Source organism: Triticum dicoccoides, chromosome 4A (genome assembly GCF_002162155.2).
Source record: "Triticum dicoccoides isolate Atlit2015 ecotype Zavitan chromosome 4A, WEW_v2.0, whole genome shotgun sequence".
NCBI classification, from domain to species: Eukaryota; Viridiplantae; Streptophyta; class Magnoliopsida; order Poales; family Poaceae; genus Triticum; species Triticum dicoccoides.
Window position 1 is genome coordinate 248,889,588 of NC_041386.1, and position 19,970 is coordinate 248,909,557.

At 42.8% G+C, this 19,970-nt stretch overlaps 1 long non-coding RNA gene across 1 annotated transcript; it reads right to left on the reverse strand.

Annotated features, from left to right (window-relative positions):
- Positions 1-4,584: 4,584 nt before the first annotated feature.
- LOC119285733 lies at positions 4,585-6,237 on the reverse strand. Its single transcript, XR_005139756.1, has 2 exons — positions 5,780-6,237; positions 4,585-4,976 (listed from the first exon to the last, which is right to left on the reverse strand). It is a non-coding gene; the product is annotated as an uncharacterized LOC119285733 (long non-coding RNA).
- Positions 6,238-19,970: the final 13,733 nt, after the last annotated feature.

The window sequence follows — 19,970 nt, forward strand, 5'->3', positions numbered from 1 at the left end:
GATATTGTGCTTGAAGGCTGCTAGGGCCTCTGCTTCCGGACAGTCGACTATTTGATTTTTCTTTGTTAGGAACCGTGTCCAGAATTGCCTGGTCGATTCCTCTACCTGCTGAATTACGTGGCTTAGGTCATCGGCGTCTGGTGGTCGCACATAAGTGCCCTAGAAATTGTCGAGGAATGCGGCTTCCAGGTCCTCCCAACAACTGATTGATCCTGCTGGCAAGCTGTTGAGCCAATGTCGAGCTGGTCCTTTAAGCTTGAGCGGGAGGTATTTGATGGCGTGGAGATCATCGCCGCGGGCCATGTGGATATGAAGAAGATAATCCTCGATCCATACCGCAACATCTGTTGTGCCATCATATGATTCGATGTTTACGGGTTTGAAACCCTCGGGGATTTGATGATCCATTACTTCGTCTGTGAAGCATACTGGGTGTGCGGCGACTCTGTACTGGGCTATATCACGACGTAGCTCCAATGAGCTTTGTCTACTGTGTTCAGCCCTACCGGATTTGTGTCCGGCGTGACGGTTATCGTCTCGAGTCGTGGGGCGCCCACGCGATCCGTAGATCGATCTTGTTTGCCTTGCCTTGTCCTCCAACATATCTCGCAGGTCTGGTGCATTTTCCCGTGCCTTGGTACGGGGTGCGGCTTGAGTGGAGGGCCGAGAGGCCTCTCTGTCGCAGCCACGAGGTGGCCGGTCGGCCGTATCAAGTGCTGGTGATGTAGGTTTAAGTGCTTCCTCCTCTAATCGGGGTAGCAACCTGCGCTTTGGGTAGCTCTTGGAGGGGCGTTCGAGTTTATGCTCTTCGGCTGCAAGGACTTCAGTCCATCTGTCGACTAACAAATCTTGATCAGTTCTAAGTTGTTGCTGTTTTTTCTTGAGGCTTCTTGCCGTGGCCATAAGCCTGCGTTGAAAACGCTCTTGCTCGACGGGATCCTCTGGCACGACGAACTCATCGTCGTCGAGGCTTGCCTCGTCTTCGGAGGGAGACGTATGATTATCGTCCTCGACCTCTCTGTCTGCCGCTCTCTCATGAGGGTTGGCTTCTCCATCCTCCTGTGCTGAATCTTGCTGGAGGAGGTTTTCTTCGACACTCTCTGGAGTATTATTATCTCCCGTGCTGAAATCACCGTATTTGCTTTGGCGGGATTTTGAGCGGCGCCGCTGACGCCGGCGCTTAGGCTGTTTCTTGGAGGGGTCATCCTCCGTTGTTCCATCGCCATCTTCTTCTTTTGGGGTGTCCACCATGTATATGTCATATGACGAGGTTGCTTTCCAGGGCCCAATAGGCGCTGGTTCTTCATCGTCTCCTACATCGGCGTACATACCATCGATGTCTTCAGAGTCGAAGTCAAGCATGTCGGTTAAATCGTCGACAGTGGCTACAAAGTGGATGGTGGGTGGGCTTTAAATTTCTTCATCGTCCGTATCCCAACCTTGCTGACCGTAGTCCGGCCAAGGCTCTCCTGATAAAGAGAGAGACTTTAGTGTCTTCAAAATATCGTCGAAAGGCGAGTGCTGAAAGATGTCCGCGACAGTAAACTCCATGATCGGCGCCCAATCGGATTCGATCGGCAGGGGCGCGGAGGGTTCGGAGTCCGAAGAGGAGTCCGGCTCCTTGGAGTCACGAGTCTCGTGGAGTGCGGGGCTGGTGTTCGGCTCGATCGCCGTTAGGATCGCAGCCCCCGAGGAGACGTCCAACCACCCATCCTCGATCGGCGCAGTTGGCTCCGAATTAAGGGTCGAAGCCGATGCGGGTGCGGCCTCCAGGGCACTGTTCGGCGGCAGAGCTAGATCATGCTCGTCGTGACAGTGCAGCGCGCTCGGCAGTGGCTCGAATCCGTCGAAGATCAAATCCCCGCGGATGTCAGCCGTGTAGTTAAACTTCCAAATCTGACCTGACGGCCAGGGGCATAGCTTTCGATCTGCTCCAGATGGCCAAGTGAATTGGCCCGCAGTGCGAAGCCGCCGAAGACGAAGATCCGTCAGGGGAGGAAGGTCTCACCCTGGACTGCATCGCTATTGATGATCGTAGAAGCCATCAAGCCTAACGGCGACGACACAGAGGAACTCTCAATGGAAGCATCAATGTCGGTGTCAAAACCGGCGGACCTCGGGTAGGGGGTCTCGAACTGTGCGTTTAGGCCGGATGGTAACAGGAGGCAAGGGACACGAAGTTTTACCCAGATTTGGGCCCTCTTGATGAAGGTAAAACCCTACGTCCTGCTTGATTATTATTGATGATATGGATAGTACAAGAGTAGATCTACCACGAGATCGGAGAGGCTAAACCCTAGAAGCTAGCCTATGGTATGATTGTTGTTCTGCATGTTGTCCTACGGACTAAAACCCTCCAGTTTATATAGACACCGGAGAGGGTTAGGGTTACACGAAGTCGGTTACAATAGTAGGAGATCTACATATCCGTATCGCCAAGCTTGCCTTCCGCGCCAAGGAAAGTCCCTTCCGGACACGGGACGAAGTCTTCAATCTTGTATCTTCATAGTCCAGGAGTCCGGCTGAAGGTATAATCCGGCCATCCGGACACCCCCTAATCTAGGACTCCCTCATCGATGATCTAGCATTTGGGGTTGACTTCTTTTATTTTGGTTCCGTAATCGTACCTTGATTGTACTCTAGATGATGTATGTTTAACTTGTTATTTGTGTGAAGTGGCAATTGTAAACCAACTCTTTATCCCTTTCTTATTCAGTACATGGGATTGTGTGAAGATTACCCCTCTTGCGACTAAACCACCATGTGGTTATGCCTCTAAATCGTGCCTCGACACGTGGAAGATATAGCCGCATCATGGGTGTTACAATTTATGAGCTACCTATTAAGAAAGTAATGTAAGGGGAATGCTAAAACTTGATAAAACCTTTCTTCTCTCCATTTATGTGTGATGGAGTTTAATACCTATTGAAGTAGTTTCCCATGAACCACTCAGTTTCCATGCATTGCTTAGTTCCTAACCAGAGACATATTCGAATCATTTATAAGAGAGGCGACTTGAGATCATCCAATCAAACCCTTCTTGAAGACAATTCTCATCACTGTCTATAATGAAAGTTGAAATCACTCAAATCAAAACTAAGATCTTTAGTACTAGACAAAACCTCTTTCATCATAAGAACTCAAATGGGCATTCAAGAGGAGGAAACCAGAAGAGGTGTACAATCAAAGTTAATGACAACTGCTCTCTAAAACGTCATGCCAACAAAATAAATCTCAGATTCTCATGCACTGGATGCTAGCAGTTCATTCATTCTAGTGATACTTTCAGGTTTGGATGTGCAACCTCAATGTACGAATGATTCCAAGTTCTGAAATCATTAGGCTAATCCATTAATGATGTGAAACCTCAATATTTAATTCTGGTATGTAAGATGGCACTAAATAAACTGGGATGTAACAGAAGCAATTTTATTTTCCTATCATAGGCTGGTAAAATCAAGAGCTACCACCAACAATAACAACACCAGGTTGAGGTAGAACAAATATGAGTGGTAGAACTTTTACCATGACCCCCTCCATCATAGGTTCCAGAAAGAAGCAGGAACGACCAAGGTGAAGGGGCACTATCGAAGAGGCACTGAAGAAACAAGATGATTGGCCAGCTGGTTGTGGTAGAAAAAAAGGAAACCAACAACCATGTAGAAGTGCTCAATTTCACCTACATGTACAGAGAAAACAGCTTATCATTAAAACTTGTAATGGATGGCTGCTACATAAAGCCACAACTTGTTCTGAAATCATGAGGCTAAGACAGGGTGTAGTTATAAGTGTTATGATGACAAAATTATCCAATGGAGACACTACTACATTGCACACCATATACAATGGACTCACCCTGCCTCGATGGATAATTACCTTACCAGATGGATGATGACGTAATTATCCAATGGAGACACTACTACACTGCACAGTTACCACTAAAGTAAGGGATTTTCAAGGTAAACCTTTTTACCAAGTGTTTGCACTTTGTAGTCCAGTCGCCACAATTAACAGTGAGCCTGAATCAAATCATCGTAATCATCCATCATTCTCGTGAGCTCAGAGTGATGTACATCTGAGCTCTCCGAGTTCGTAGACTTAGTACCACACCATCAAACTGCCTATATGATGTTCAATACTACATATGTAATGTGGAAATAAAACTTTGAGAGAGATCCCCTAAGAAAGAAAGAACTACAGATGTCTACAAACTTCCTAGATCGTCACATTACTGTTCTTTCTATCAACAAATTATTGACTTGGGAAGAACCTTAACCTGAGTCTGTACTAAACTTAGGTGATGCAAAACTTAGTATCTATCATGCGTTAAGGATAAAAGAACAGAACCGAAATACACTAACTATGCTTGGTCCAAAATATTGATGAGCATATCTATACTCAAATCATATGTATCGTACCGCAACAAATCTGCACAACTCTACTATTGTCAAACAAGATTACTTGGACATATTTTGGTGTATTTTTTCCTATAGTTCTATTGGGAAAATATTACAAAAAATATCATGTAATTTGTCATACTATGGGGTTCTGAATTCGGCTAACAGTGATAAAGTACCAGAGAAAGAAGAAATTTGTATCGGCTATGCCTGAATTGAAATTGTACTTGAACTCCCTTTTCAGACGGAGTTCACGAAACCTAGATGAAGGGATTAAGGAACCAAATGAAATCCTTACAGACCGAGTAAAAAAACTGAACCAGAAAGAAGACCCTCACATACATGCTTCCAAGTCACAACTAATACATGCTTGCGAGTGGTGTCTTGCAAGTCACAACGGAGTTCACAAAACCTGTAGGAAGAAATCCAAGCCCTGATGGCCAAATCAATCAATCCTCTGGTTCACATAAGTTAGCCCATGTATCATTCTTTCTTTGGATCCCATGCTGTACTTGTGCAAGTTTGATGATCCAGAAATGATTGGAAAAATCTATCAAATTCCAGTCAGCACGAATCTATCTTAGGATGACAAAACAAAACATGGAAGAGAATTGATTAAGCCCACACCCACAGATCCATACATACATACAATGCAAAGTACTAAACAAATAAAAGGACAATGATTGAACTTTCTTCGCAGTGTGATCCTATATCTTATTAAAGCCTAAAATGAAGTGTGATCCTAAATATTATTAAAGCCTAAAACTGAAGGATTCAACGCAGTTTTGCATTTCATCATGAAATCACTAAGGGTTCCAAATAATGTTCAACATCGCAAAAAATTAAACCTACAAAAAGGGCCGAAGACATTAAAAAAGGAATGCTCGCCGGGGGCCTGGATTTGTTGGTTGTTGATTCTCGAAACAAAAAAAATTCCTCAAAGAGATTATCTGACATTGACATAGTCCCTAATTTTTTTTGAACATGAAGCAAGATAAAATCTGTTTGAATTATATTTCGGTGGTTTATATGCACCACAATACCGCTTCTATTAGAGTATATGATTAAAAAACATTTAGAGGACCATGAATCTGACTGCAATAGTACAACTATAATGTCTTCTATTTATTCTGATCTGGACTGCTATGTAATGAAATTGCAGAAATATTAACATGAGCATGGCGACTGTAGTAAATTATCTTTGGAGCACATCCTAGGGGCTAGGGAGTGGCCAGCTCAAATGACCTCAATCCAAAACTCATCACAAATCGTACGGAACCCCCACTTAACTAAATAGCACAAAATAGGGTAACTTTGTGTATTCATACGGAAGAACCCATCGCTGCATTGGTAAAGAAAAGAGAAAGAAACAGAGCACCTACTTCTGTCGCCTCTTCCATCCATCTGTGACATCCTAGCCTCTCCTCCCCAATGACCAGACTTGCGCCGCCATCACAACATCAGGGAGACAGATATAGGGAATACCCCAACACCAAAATCGGCCTTCCATTGTCGAAGCTTCCGCCTAGGCTGACCAGAACCTCTCTTTGGCCTTGTCTCCGATCCTGCCACTCGACTCATATACCCCTCCAAATCCGTGAAAGAACTGGGGCCCTGTCCAGATCTGAGGGAAAGGGGACAGGGAGATCATCAGGGTTGCTCCCTGAGCGGGATGGGGGCACCAGCAAGCAGAGACATGGCTGGGCAAGCAAATTAGGAGGGCAACACTGCGACCCGAGCGAGGCCGCCGACGGTCGGTTGCCTAGCAAGACGGAGAGAAAAATTCGAAAGAGAGAGAGGAGAGAGTCCTGGGGCTTGGATGCGTAGACTAGGGCGAAGGTGGTCGTGCCAGGAAACCGACTTAATGTTTAAGGACCCACAACACATAGGCATGCCTTACAGGCTCCAGGATTCCTCTCGAGGTCACGACCGAAAAAAGCCTCGACGCACCGGAGACGAGGATTTCCTGGGAGCTTAGTAACTATACTTATTATCTATTACCTTACCTATATATATTATACTAGCAATTATACTCGTGCGTTGTAATAGGAGACAAAAAATTATGGCTAACTAAATAAGTATTACTCAATATCCTGATATATGAGCGTACTCTATTTTCACATAGTGGTTCACCATATTGCCATTTTTTCTCACCCTAGCCGATGATGGTCGCGATGTTCACGTGATCACAATGCACTCGACGTGGTAAATCCCAAGGCTATGAGTTTGCCAGTGCATGCCACATTTGTCACTATGTTGCGCAAGGGAACATTTAAAACTTTAAAAACAAGCTACTCCCAACGCCAAGACATATAAAGACTTTCGAAAGATTAACCAAATCATAGACATAAAATACTTTTGAATCAGTGAACAGTTTTTTGAAATGACAACCATTATTTTATTTTTTATTTTCTCAAAAAAATCATGAACATTAGTTTTGTTTACAATTTTTTTTGAATGTATGAACCGGTTTCGTATTCATTAACATTTTTTGACTCCACAAACATTTTTTGAATCGATGAACTTCTTTTAAATTGGGGAACAAGATTAAAAAACAACTATTTATTATTATTATTGTGAACATTTTCTAAAATTTCATGGACATTTTTTTTCAGATTCCCGAATATGTTTTGAATACACATTCATTTTTTCAAATCATGAACATGATTTTATTTCCCGACCATTTTTTAAAAATTGTGATTTTTTTATAATTTTGCAAACAGTTTTGCAAAACCACCAACATTTTTTGAATATGCAAACTTTTAATGATTTTCTAAACATGTTTGAATTCACATATATTTTATGTTTTTTATCAGACTTATTTCTTTTTTTTTTTGAAAACTCGCAACTTTTAGAATATTAAAATCCAGAATTAATTTAAAGATGAAAGAAGAAAGAAAATAGAATGAGAAAAGAAAAGACAAAAAAGTAAAATGAAAAAACTCAGGGGAGTGAAGCCCCACACATGGGCCGGCCCATGAACGCGTAGGACATGTGTGAGAAAAGAAAGATAAAAATTGTGGAAGTTGGGGATCGAACCCTGGTATCGCCGCTAAAAGAGCAATCGGCCAACCACTCCGTTGCTCCTCGTTTTGTGACCTCTACTCATCGCTCCCGTATAAAACAACGAAAGGGGTGTCGTTTTTGTCCGAAAAAACGAGTCGTTTTTCCACTTACGAGTGGCATTGGTGGGTAATTTTAATCAACTTAGAGGGTAATTTTAATGACGGACGACCAGAAGCGATAGCCGCTTTATTAGTAAGTAGTATTAGTAGGTAAAGATTATACTATATTATATCTTATCTTATCTTACCTACTAATAAAGCACATATTGTTTCTGGTCGTCCGTCACGCCATTTTACAAATAAACCCCTCAGTTTTCTGTAAATCAACCCATAGTACACGTTTAAGTTATAACCGAACCGTTTTTTCTCATTTTCTCAGAAACCCCCCTGATGTTTTAGACAATCAACCCGCCGTCCATATTTAAGTCAGCCGAAACATTTTTTTAGTTTTAACAGAAAACCCCTTGACGTAATCAATCTACAGTTTATGTAAAATAAGATTATTCATATCTTTTAAACCGTAACTTAAATTTTAACATGTTATATATGAAACTTGATTAGAAAAATATGTAGAATCTAAATATGAAGTTATTTTTAGCTGCTAAATATTGCTAAAATATAATTTTTAGTGCAAACTTAATATATAGTGTATGGTTTGTTTTTTTTGTACCGTCGGTGATTCAAATTGCAAATAAACATCTATTAAAACCAGAGTGAGAGAAAAAAATATCGAGAACCATGCATACACGACTATGAAAAACCTTGCGGGAAAAAAACAACATAATTTTTATCTTATTCCAAGCGAGTGTGCGCACGTGCGTGCGCGCAAAAAAGAGAGACATTAAGACTAACCACATTCAAACGTGTTTTCATTGTGTGAGCACAGAGGTCACTGTCGGTAATACAAATGTGATGCTATGTGAAACTAAAAGATATGGGCCTATTAATGTCTTGAGTCATGGTTATTGGATTAAGAGTGTGTGTTATTTTCTTTCTCGTTGCAATGCATGGGCTTTTTTTTCAGCGAGTGTGTGAGTATAGAGGAAATACACATGTGATGCCATGTGAAACTAAAAGACGCGGGCCTATTAAGGTCTTGAGTCATGGTTATTGGGTTAAGAACGTGTGTTATTTTCTTTCCCGTTGCAACGCACGTGTTTTTTTGCTAGTATATTATAATATATATATATATATATATATATATATATATATATATATATATTATATCTATATCTATACCTACTATTAAAGGGAGGTGACATTCTTGGTTTCATCCCGCTTCGTTTGGTCCCGTTTCAATTAATTTCACATACGCTATTTGGTTTCGTTACTTGCCACCCGTTTTGGCCCAACGGAGGAAGCCCATCCGGCAGCGCACTGTAACGCAGTTCCGGAGAGCTGGCAAAAATAAAATTGCTGATGGGATGGTTCGATCTCATAGCCTGCCAATCGGCCACACACAGTTTGTCCAACTGACCCAGCTAAAGATATGAGAGAATTTTTTTTCTCCCGTTGCAACGCACGGGCCTTTATGCTAGTATATACTAATAATGGGATTACCACTTCTTCCCCCCTAATATCCGTCCATTAGTTTCATTCGTCTTCCTCGTTGCCATAATTTTCGTCCTCGCCCGTCCGGTCCCGTATGTTGTTTGCAGCTTTGTAATTAATAATGGGCCAAAAATTTTGTTATGGGCCGTCCCCTCTCTTACGATTGTAGCAAACAGATTTTTCTTATGCCTGCGTTGTCCACCTTGCCCTTTTACATCCAACCCTAGCAACTTATATACTTTAGAGTTGCGAGAATCAACAAGCCAGCAAAAGAGGATGAGATATGGGTCATCTTTATCCTAAAGAAATGAAGAAAGATGCCATGCATCATCAATTGAAAAATGCTAAAGCAGACCCTAGTCCCGTGAGGATGGTCAGAACAATCAAACAGGAGAGAGGCGAATGAAATCCAAAAAAGGAGCCCATCAAGGCTGGGGTTGGGATTCCCGGTGGTTGAGCGGGTGGAGGTCCATACAGGCTGGAGGAGCGCTAGCAACGTGGCTGCTGGTTCTTCCAGACCAGCCGACGTGTTAAGCTAGCTATTTTTAGGGTATGCATATTTTCCTATTTTTAGTAGTTTGTATTTTTTTGTGAGATACTTTGGATGCTCTAGGCACCCATAAAAATCTCCGGTCAATCACGCGGACGTGTTCTTTTCTTGACAGCACCATCATGCTGATGTATTAGTGTGCACACATGTGTTTGTTCTGCGAACTATGCACACACAGTGCCAAGTGCTAGTTGCTGTTTTTTTCCATATTTTTTACATCGCAGAAAATCAATACCAAATGGAGTCCAAACGCAACAAAAATTTATGGAGATTTTTTGGACTAGAAGGAACGTAATGGGCCCTCGCTGCGCCTGGGGGTGCTCCGAGGAGAGCACAACCCACTAGGGCGCGCCAGGAGGCCTAGGCGCGCCCTGGTGGGTTGTGCCCACGTCGGGTGCCCCTGGACCGCCTCTTTGCTCTATAAATACCGCAATATTCCCAAAACACTAGGGGAGTCAACGAAATATTCATCCAGCCGCCGCAGAGTCCAGAACCACTAGATCCAATCTAGACACCATCTCAGATGGGGTTCACCACCTCCATTGGTGCCTCTCCGATGATGCATGAGTAGTTCTTTGTAGACCTCCGGATCCGTAGTTAGTAGCTAGATGGCTTCCCCTCTCTCTTGATTCTCAATACAATGGTCTTTTGGAGATCCATGTGATGTAACTCTTTTTGCGATGTGTTTGTTGGGATCGATGAACTTTGAGTTTATGACCAGATCTATCTTTTTATATCCATGAAAGTATTTGAGTTTATTTGATCTCTTTTATGCATGATTGCTTATAGCCTCGTATTTATTCTTCGATATTTGGGTTTTGTTTGACCAACTTGATCTATTTATCTTGCAATGGGAAGAGGTGCTTTGTAGTGGGTTCGATCTTACGGTGCTTGATCCCAGTGACAAAGGGGAACGGACACGTATGTATCGTTGCTACTAAGGATAAAACGATGGGGTCTATCTCTACGTAGATAGATCTTGTCTACATCATGTAATCGTTCTTATTACATTACTCCATTTCTCCATGAACTTAATACACTAGATGCATGCTGGATAGCGGTTGATGTGTGGAGTAATAGTAGTAGATGCAGGCAGGAGTCAGTCTACTAATCTTGGATGTGATGCCTATGTAATGATCATTGCATGGATATCGTCATGAGTATTTTAAGTTCTATCAATTTCCCAATAGTACTTTGTTCACCCACCGTTTGCTATTTTTCTCGAGAGAAACCACTAGTGAAACCTACGGCCCCAGGTATCGTTCTCATATATTTTCCTTTGCGATCTAAATTTCCCTTGCATTTATTTTCAGATCTACTAAACGAAAAATATAAAAATACCTTTCTGAAGTTTATCCTTATTTATTTTATTTGGCGTTCGATCTATCAATCTACTACAAATTTATCTCACGTTTGTTTGCCTATCTTGAGGCGGCGTACCTCGGAAGGGATTGACAACCCCTTTAACACGTCGGGTTGCGAGAAGTTGTTATTTGTGTGTAGTTGATGTATGTTGTGTTCTTGGTTCTCCTACTGGTTTGATAAACTAGGTTTCACATATGAGGGAAATACCTACCGCCGCTGTGCTGCATCATCCCTTCCTCTTTGGGGAAATACCGATGTAGCTTCAAGCGACATCAAAAGGAATTTCTGGCGCCGTTGCCGGGGAGGATCTTCAACATATACTAGGTTCCTAATCAAAAATCGCATCTCCTCGCAATTTACATTATTTGACATTTGCCTCTCATTTTTCTCTCCCCCATTTCACAAAAAATTGCCGTTTTATTCGCCCCTCTTTTTTCGTCTGCCATTTTCTTGTTAGATCTATCATTTGCTTGCAATCATGAGTGATTTCGGTATGGCACCAATAGATGATGGCCAAACTCCTAAGATTGGACGTACGGGTGCTACCTCTTGAGAATGCGTTGGTTTTCCCTTGAAGAGGAAAGGGTGATGTAGCAAAGTAGTGTAAGTATTTCCCTTAGTTTTTGAGAACTAAGGTGTCAATCCAGTAGGAGACTACACGCAAGTCGCCTAGTACCTGCACAAACAAATAAAAACCTTGCAACCAACGCGATAAAGGTGTTGTCAATACCTTCACGGTCACTTGCAAAAGTGAGATCTGATAGAGATAATAAGATAAATATTTTTAGTATTTTTGTTGTATATATTGGAAAATAAAGATTGCAAAATAAATAGTAAACTAGAATTGTAGATCGGAAACTTATATGATGTAAAGTAGACCCGGGGGCCATAGGTTTCACTAGTGGCTTCTCTCAAGATAGCATATATTATGGTGGGTGAACAAATTACTACCGAGCAATTGATAGAAAAGCGCATAGTTATGATGATATCTAGGCATGATCATGAACATAGGCATCACGTCCGTGTCAAGTAGACCAAAACGATTCTGCATCTACTACTATTACTCCACACATCGACTGCTATCCAGCATGCATCTAGAGTATTAAGTTCATAAGAACAGAGTAACGCATTAGGCAAGATGACATGATGTAGAGGGATAAACTCAAGCAATATGATATAAACCCCGTCTTTTTATCCTTGATGGCAACAATACAATACGTGCCTTGCTGCCCCTGTTGTCCCTGGGAAAGGACACCGCATGATTGAACCCAAAACTAAGCACTTCTCCCATTGCAAGAAAGTGTTGGGGAACATAGTAATTTCAAAAAAAATCCTACACACATGCAAGACATGGTGATGCATAGCAACGAGAGGGAAGAGTATCGTCCACGTACCCTCGTAGACCGTAAGCGGAAGCGTTATGAGAATGCGGTTGATGTAGTCGAACGTCTTCACGATCTGACCGATCAAAGTACCGAAAGCACGGCACCTCCGAGTTCAGCACACGTTCAGCTCGATGACGTCCCACGAACTCCGATCCAGCAGAGCTTCACGAGAGAGTTCCGTCAGCACGACGACATGTTGACGGTGATGATGTTGCTACTTACGCAGGGCTTCGCCTAAGCACTGCTACGATATGATCGAGGTGGATTATGGTGGAGGGGGGCACCACACACGGCTAAGGGATCAATGATCAACTTGTGTGTCTAGAGGAGCCCCCTATTCCCATATATAAAGGATCAAGGGGGGAGGCTGGCCGGCCCTCTATGGCGCGCCAGGAGGAGGAGTCCTCCTCCTTGTAGGAGTAGGACTCCCCTCTTTCCTACTCCTACTAGGAGGGGAAAGGAAGGGGAGAGGGAGAAGGAAAGGGGGGCGCTGCCCCCCTCTCCTAGTCCAATTCTGACCAGAGGGGGAGGGGCGCATGGCCTGCCCTAGGCCAGCCCCCTCTCTCTCTCTCCACTAAGGCCCATAAGGCCCATTATTTCTCCCGGGGGGGGGGGTCCGGTAACCCTCCGGCACTCCGGTTTTCTCCGAAATCACCCGGAACACTTCCAGTGTCCGAATATAGTCGTCCAATATATCGATCTTTACATCTCGACCATTTCGAGACTCCTCGTCATGTCCGTGATCATATCCGGGACTCCGAAATACCTTCGGTACATAAAAACACAAAAACTCATAATACCGATCAGCACCGAACTTTAAGCGTGCGGACCCTACGGGTTCGAGAACTATGTAGACATGACCGAGGCATGTCTCCGGTCAACAACCAATAGTGGAACCTGGATGTTCATATTGGCTCCCACATATTCTACGAAGATCTTTATCGGTCAAACCGCATAACAGCATACGTTGTTCCCTTTGTCATCGGTATGTTACTTGTCCAAGATTCGATCGTCGGTATCTCAATACCTAGTTCAATCTCGTTACCGGCAAGTCTATTTACTCGTTCTGTAATGCATCATCCCGCAACTAACTCATTAGTTACAATGCTTGCAAGGCTTATAGTGATGTGTATTACCGAGTGGGCCTAGAGATTCCTCTCCGATAATTGGAGTGACAAATCCTAATCTTGATCTATGTCAACTCAAAAAGTACCATCGGAGACACCTGTAGAGCACCTTTATAATCACCCAGTTATGTTGTGATGTTTGGTAGCACACAAAGTGTTCCTTCGGTAATTGGGAGTTACATAATCTCATAGTCATAGGAACGTGTATAAGTCATGAAGAAAGCAATAGCAGTAAACCAAAACGATCAAGTGCTAAGCTGACGAAATGGGTCAAGTCAATCACATCATTCTCCTAATGATGTGATCTCGTTTATCACATGACAACGCATGTCTATGGTTTGGAAACATAACCATCTTTGATCAACGAGCTAGTCAAGCAGAGGCATACTAGTGACAATCTGTTTGTCTATGTATTCACACATGTATCATGTTTTCGGTTAATACAATTCTAGCATGAATAATAAACATTTATCATGATATAAGGAAATAAATAATAACTTTATTATTGCCTCTAGGGCATATTTCCTTGAGTCTCCCACTTGCACTAGAGTCAATAATCTAGATTACATAGTAATGATTCTAACACCCATGGAGTCTTGGTGTTGATCATGTTTTGCTCGTGAGAGAGGCTTAGTCAACGGGTCTGCAACATTCAGATCCGTATGTATCTTGCAAATCTCTATGTCTCCCACCTGGACTTGATCACGGATGGAATTTAAGCGTCTCTTGATGTGCTTGGTTCTCTTGTGAAATCTGGATTCCTCTACCAAGGCAATTGCACCAGTATTGTCACAAAAGATTTTCATTGGACCCGATGCACTAGGAATGACACCTAGATCGGATATGAACTCCTTCATCTAGACTCCTTCATTTGCTGCTTCCGAATCAGCAATGTACTCCGCTTCACACGTAGATCCTGCCACGACGCTTTGTTTAGAACTGCTCCAACAGACAGCTCCACCGTTCAATATAAACACGTATCCGGTTTGCGATTTAGAACCATCTGGATCAGTGTCAAAGCTTGCATCAACGTAACCATTTATGATGAGCTCTTTGTCACCTCCATAAACGAGAAACATATCCTTAGTCCTTTTCGGGTATTTTAGGATGTTCTTGACCGCTGTCCAATGATCCACTCCTGGATTACTTTGGTACCTCCCTGCTAAACTAATAGCAAGGCACACATCAGGTCTGGTACACAGCATTGCATACATGATAGAGTCTACGGCTGAAGCATAGGGAACATCTTTCATTTTCTCTCTATCTTTTGCAGTGGTCGGGCATTGAGTCTTACTCAACTTCACACCTTGTAACACAGGCAAGAATCCTTTCTTTGCTTGATCCATTTTGAACTTCACTTTGTCAAGGTATGTGCTTTGTGAAAGTCCAATTAAGCATCTTGATCTATCTCTATAGATCTTGATGCCCAATATGTAAGCAGCTTCACCGAGGTATTTCATTGAAAAACTCTTATTCAAGTATCCTTTTATGCTATCCAGAAATTCTATATCATTTCCAATTAACAATATGTCATCCACATATAATATTAGAAATGCTACAGAGCTCCCACTCACTTTCTTGTAAATACAGGCTTCTCCAAAAGTCTGTATAAAACCACATGCTTTGATCACACTATCAAAACGTCTATTCCAACTCCGAGAGGCTTGCACCAGTCCATAAATGGATCGCTGGAGCTTGCACACTTTGTTAGCACCCTTTGGATCGATAAAACCTTCAGGTTGCATCATATACAACTCTTCTTCCAGAAATCCATTCAGGAATGCAGTCTTTACATCCATTTGCCAAATTTCATAATCATAAAATGCGGCAATAGCTAACATGATTCGGACGGACTTAAGCATCGCTACGGGTGAGAAGGTCTCATCATAGCCAACTCCCTGAACTTGTCGAAAACCTTTCACAACAAGTCGAGCTTTGTAGATAGTAACATTACCATCAGTGTCTGTCTTCTTCTTGAAAATCCATTTATTCTTGATGGCTTGCCGATCATACATGGATCCCATCTCAGATTTCATGGCCTCAAGCCATTTTGCGGAATCTGGGCTCATCATCGCTTCCTCATAGTTCGTAGGTTCGTCATGGTCTAGTAACATGACTTCCAGAACAGGATTACCGTACCACTCTGGTGCGAATCTTACTCTGGTTGACCTATGAGGTTCGGTAGTAACTTGATCTGAAGTTTCATGATCATCATCATTAGCTTCCTCACTAATTGGTGTAGGTGTCGCAGAAACCGGTTTCTGTGATGAACTACTTTCCAATAAGGGAGCAGGTATAGTTACCTCATCAAGTTCTACTTTCCTCCCACTCACTTCTTTCGAGAGAAACTCATTCTCGAGAAAGGATCCATTCTTAGCAACAAAAGTTTTGCCTTCGGATCCGTGATAGAAGGTGTACCCAACTGTCTCTTTTGGGTACCCTATGAAGACACATTTTTTCGATTTGGGTTCGAGCTTATCAGGTTGAAGCTTTTTCACATAAGCATCACATCCCCAAACTTTAAGAAACGACAACTTTGGTTTCTTGCCAAACCACAGTTCATAAAGAGTCGTCTCAACGGATTTAGATGGTGCCCTATTTAACGTGAATGCAACCGTCTCTAAAGCATAACCCCAAAATGATAGCGGTAAATCAGTAAGAGACATCATAGATTGCACCATATCTAGTAAAGTACGATTACGACGTTCGGACACACCATTATGATGTGGTGTTCTGGGTGGCGTGAGTTGTGAAACTATTCCGCATTGTTTCAAATGAAGACCAAACTCGTAACTCAAATATTCTCCTCCACGATCAGATCGTAGAACTTTATTTTCTTGTTACGATGATTTTCCACTTCACTCTGAAATTCTTTGAACTTTTCAAATGTTTCAGACTTATGTTTCATTACGTAGATATATCCATATATGCTCAAATCATCTGTGAAGGTGAGAAAATAACGATACCCGCCGCGAGCCTCAATATTCATCGGACCACATACATTAGTATGATTTCCAACAAATCTGTTGCTCGCTCCATAGTTCCGGAGAACGGTGTTTTAGTCATCTTGCCCATGAGGCATGGTTCACAAGTACCAAGTGATTATAAATCAAGTGATTCCAAAAGTCCATCAGAATGGAGTTTCTTCATGCGCTTTATACCAATATGACCTAAACGGCAGCGCCACAAATAAGTTGCACTATCATTATCAACTCTGCATCTTTTAGCTTCAATACTATGAATATGTGTATCTCCACTATCGAGATTCAAAAAGAATAGACCACTCTTTAAGGGTGCATGACCATAAAAGATATTACTCATATAAATAGAAGAACCATTATTCTTTGATTTAAATGAATAACCGTCTCGCATCAAACAAGATCCAGATATAATGTTCATGCTTAACGCTGGCACCAAATAACAATTATTCAGGTATAATACTAATCCCGAAGGTAGATGTAGAGGTAGCATGCTGACTGCGATGACATCGACTTTGGAACCATTTCCCACGCGCATTGTCACCTCATCCTTTGCCAATCTCCGCTTAATCCATAGTCCCTGTTTCGAGTTGCAAATATTAGCAACAGAACCAGTATCAAATACCCAGGCACTACTACGAGAATTAGTAAGGTACACATCAATAACATGTATATCACATATACCTTTGTTCACCTTGCCATCCTTCTTATTGCCAAATACTTGGGGCAGTTCTGCTTCCAGTGACCAGTCTGTTTGCAGTAGAAGCACTCAGTCTCAGGCTTAGGTCTAGACTTGGGTTTCTTCTCTTGAGCGGCAACTTGTTTTCCATTCTTATTGAAGTTCCCTTTCTTCTTCCCTTTACCTTTTTCTTGAAACTGGTGGTCTTGTTAACCATCAACACTTGATGCTCCTTCTTGATTTCTACCTCCGCAGCCTTTAGCATTGCGAAGATCTCGGGAATTGTTTTATTCATCCCTTGCATGTTATAGTTCATCATGAAGCTCTTGTAGCTTGGTGGCAGTGATTGAAGAACTATGTTAATGACACTATCAACAGGAAGATTAACTCCCAGTTGAGTCAAGTGGTTATGGTACCCAGACATTCCGAGTATATGTTCACAGACAGAACTATTCTCCTCCATCCTGCAGCTGTAGAACTTATTGGAGACTTCATATCTCTCAATCCGGGCATTTGCTTGAAATATTAACTTCAACTCCCGGAACATCTCATATGCTCCATGATGTTCAAAACGTCGTTGAAGTCCCGGTTCTAAGCCGTAAAGCATGGCACACTGAACTATCGTGTAGTCATCAGCTTTGCTCTGCCAGACGTTCATAACATCTGGCGTTGCTCCTGTAGTAGGTTTGGCACTTAGCGGTGCTTTCATGACGTAATTCTTCTGTGCAGCAATGAGGATAACCCTCAAGTTACGGACCTAGTCTGTGTAATTGCTACCATCATCTTTCAACTTTGCTTTCTCAAGGAACGCATTAAAATTCAACGGAATAACAGCACGGGCCATCTATCTACAACAACATAGACATGCAAAATACTATCAGGTACTAAGTTCATGATAAATTAAGGTACAATTAATCAAATTATTAAAGAACTCCCACTTAGATAGACATCCCTCTAATCATCTAAGTGTTCACATCATCCATATCAACTAAACCATGTCCGATCATCACGTGAAATGGAGTAGTTTTCAATGGTGAACATCAATATGTTGATCATATCTTCTATATGATTCACGCTCGACCTTTCGGTCTCCAGTGTTCCAAGGCCATATCTGCATATGCTAGGCTCGTCAAGTTTAACCCGAGTATTCTGCATGTGCAAAACTGACTTGCACCCGTTGTATGTGAATGTAGAGCTTATCACACCCGATCATCACGTGGTGTCTCGGCATGACGAACTTTCGCAGCTGTGCATACTTAGGAAGAACACTTGTACCTTGAAATTTAGTGAGAGATCATCTTATAATGCTACTGTCGATCTAAGCAAAATAAGATGCATAAAAGATAAACATCACATGCAATCAATATAAGTGATATGATATGGCCATCATCATCTTGTGCTTGTGATCTCTATCTCCGAAGCACCGTCATGATCACTATTGTCACCGGCGCGACACCTTGATCTCCATCGTAGCATCGTTTTCGTCTCGCCAACTATCACTTCTACGACTATCGCTACCGCTTAGTGATAAAGTAAAGCAATTACAGGGCGATTGCATTGCATACAATAAAGCGACAACCATATGGCTCCTGCCAGTTGCCGATAACTCGGTTACAAAACATGATCATCTCATACAAAAAAATATAGCATCATGTCTTGACCATATCACATCACAACATGCCATGCAAAAACAAGTTAGACGTCCTCTACTTTGTTGTTGCAAGTTTTACGTGGCTGCTACGGGCTGAGCAAGAACCGTTCTTACCTACGCATCAAAACCACAACGATAGTTTGTCAAGTTAGTGTTGTTGTAACCTTCTGAAGGACCGCGCATAGCCACACTCGATTCAACTAAAGTTGGAGAAACTGACACCCGCAAGCCACCTGTGTGCAAAGCACGTCGGTAGAACCAGTCTCGCATAAGCGTACGCGTAATGTCGGTCCGAGCCGCTTCATCCAACAATACCACCGAACCAAAGTGTGACATGCTGGTAAGTAGTATGACTTGTATCGTCCACAACTCACTTGTGTTCTACTCGTGCATATAACATCTACGCATAAACCAGGCTCGGATGCCACTGTTGGGGAACGTAGTAATTTCAAAAAAAAATCCTATGCACACGCAAGATCATGGTGATGCATAGCAACAAGAGGGAAGAGTATCATCCACGTACCCTCATAGACCGTCAGCGGAAGCATTATGAGAACGCGATTGATGTAGTCGAATGTCTTCACGATCCGACCGATCCAAGTACCGAACGCACGCCACCTCTGAGTTCGGCACACATTCAGCTCGATGACGTCCCACGAACTCCGATCCAGCAGAGCTTCATGGGAGAGTTCCGTCAGCACGACGGCGTGTTGACGGTGATGATGTTGCCCCCCTGCCCCCGTATATAAAGGAGTAAGGGGGGAGGCCGGCCGGCCCTCTATGGCGCGCCAGGAGGAGGAGTCCTCCTCCTAGTAGGAGTAGGACTCCCTTCTTTCCTACTCCTACTAGGATGGGAAAGGAAGGGGGAGAGGGAGAAGGAAAGGGGGGCGCCGCCCCCTCTCCTAGTCCAATTCGGACCAGAGGGGGAGGGGCGCATGGCCTGCCCTAGGCCAGCCCTCTCTCTCTCCACTAAGGCCCATAAGGCCCATTATTTCTCCCGGGGGGGGCGGTAACCCTCCGGCACTCCGGTTTTCTCTGAAATCACCCGGAACACTTCCAGTGTCCGAATATAGTCGTCCAATATATCGATCTTTACATCTCGACCATTTCGAGACTCCTCGTCATGTCCGTGATCATATCCGGGACTCCGAAATACCTTCGGTACATCAAAACACAAAAACTCATAATACCGATCATCACCGAACTTTAAGCGTGCGGACCC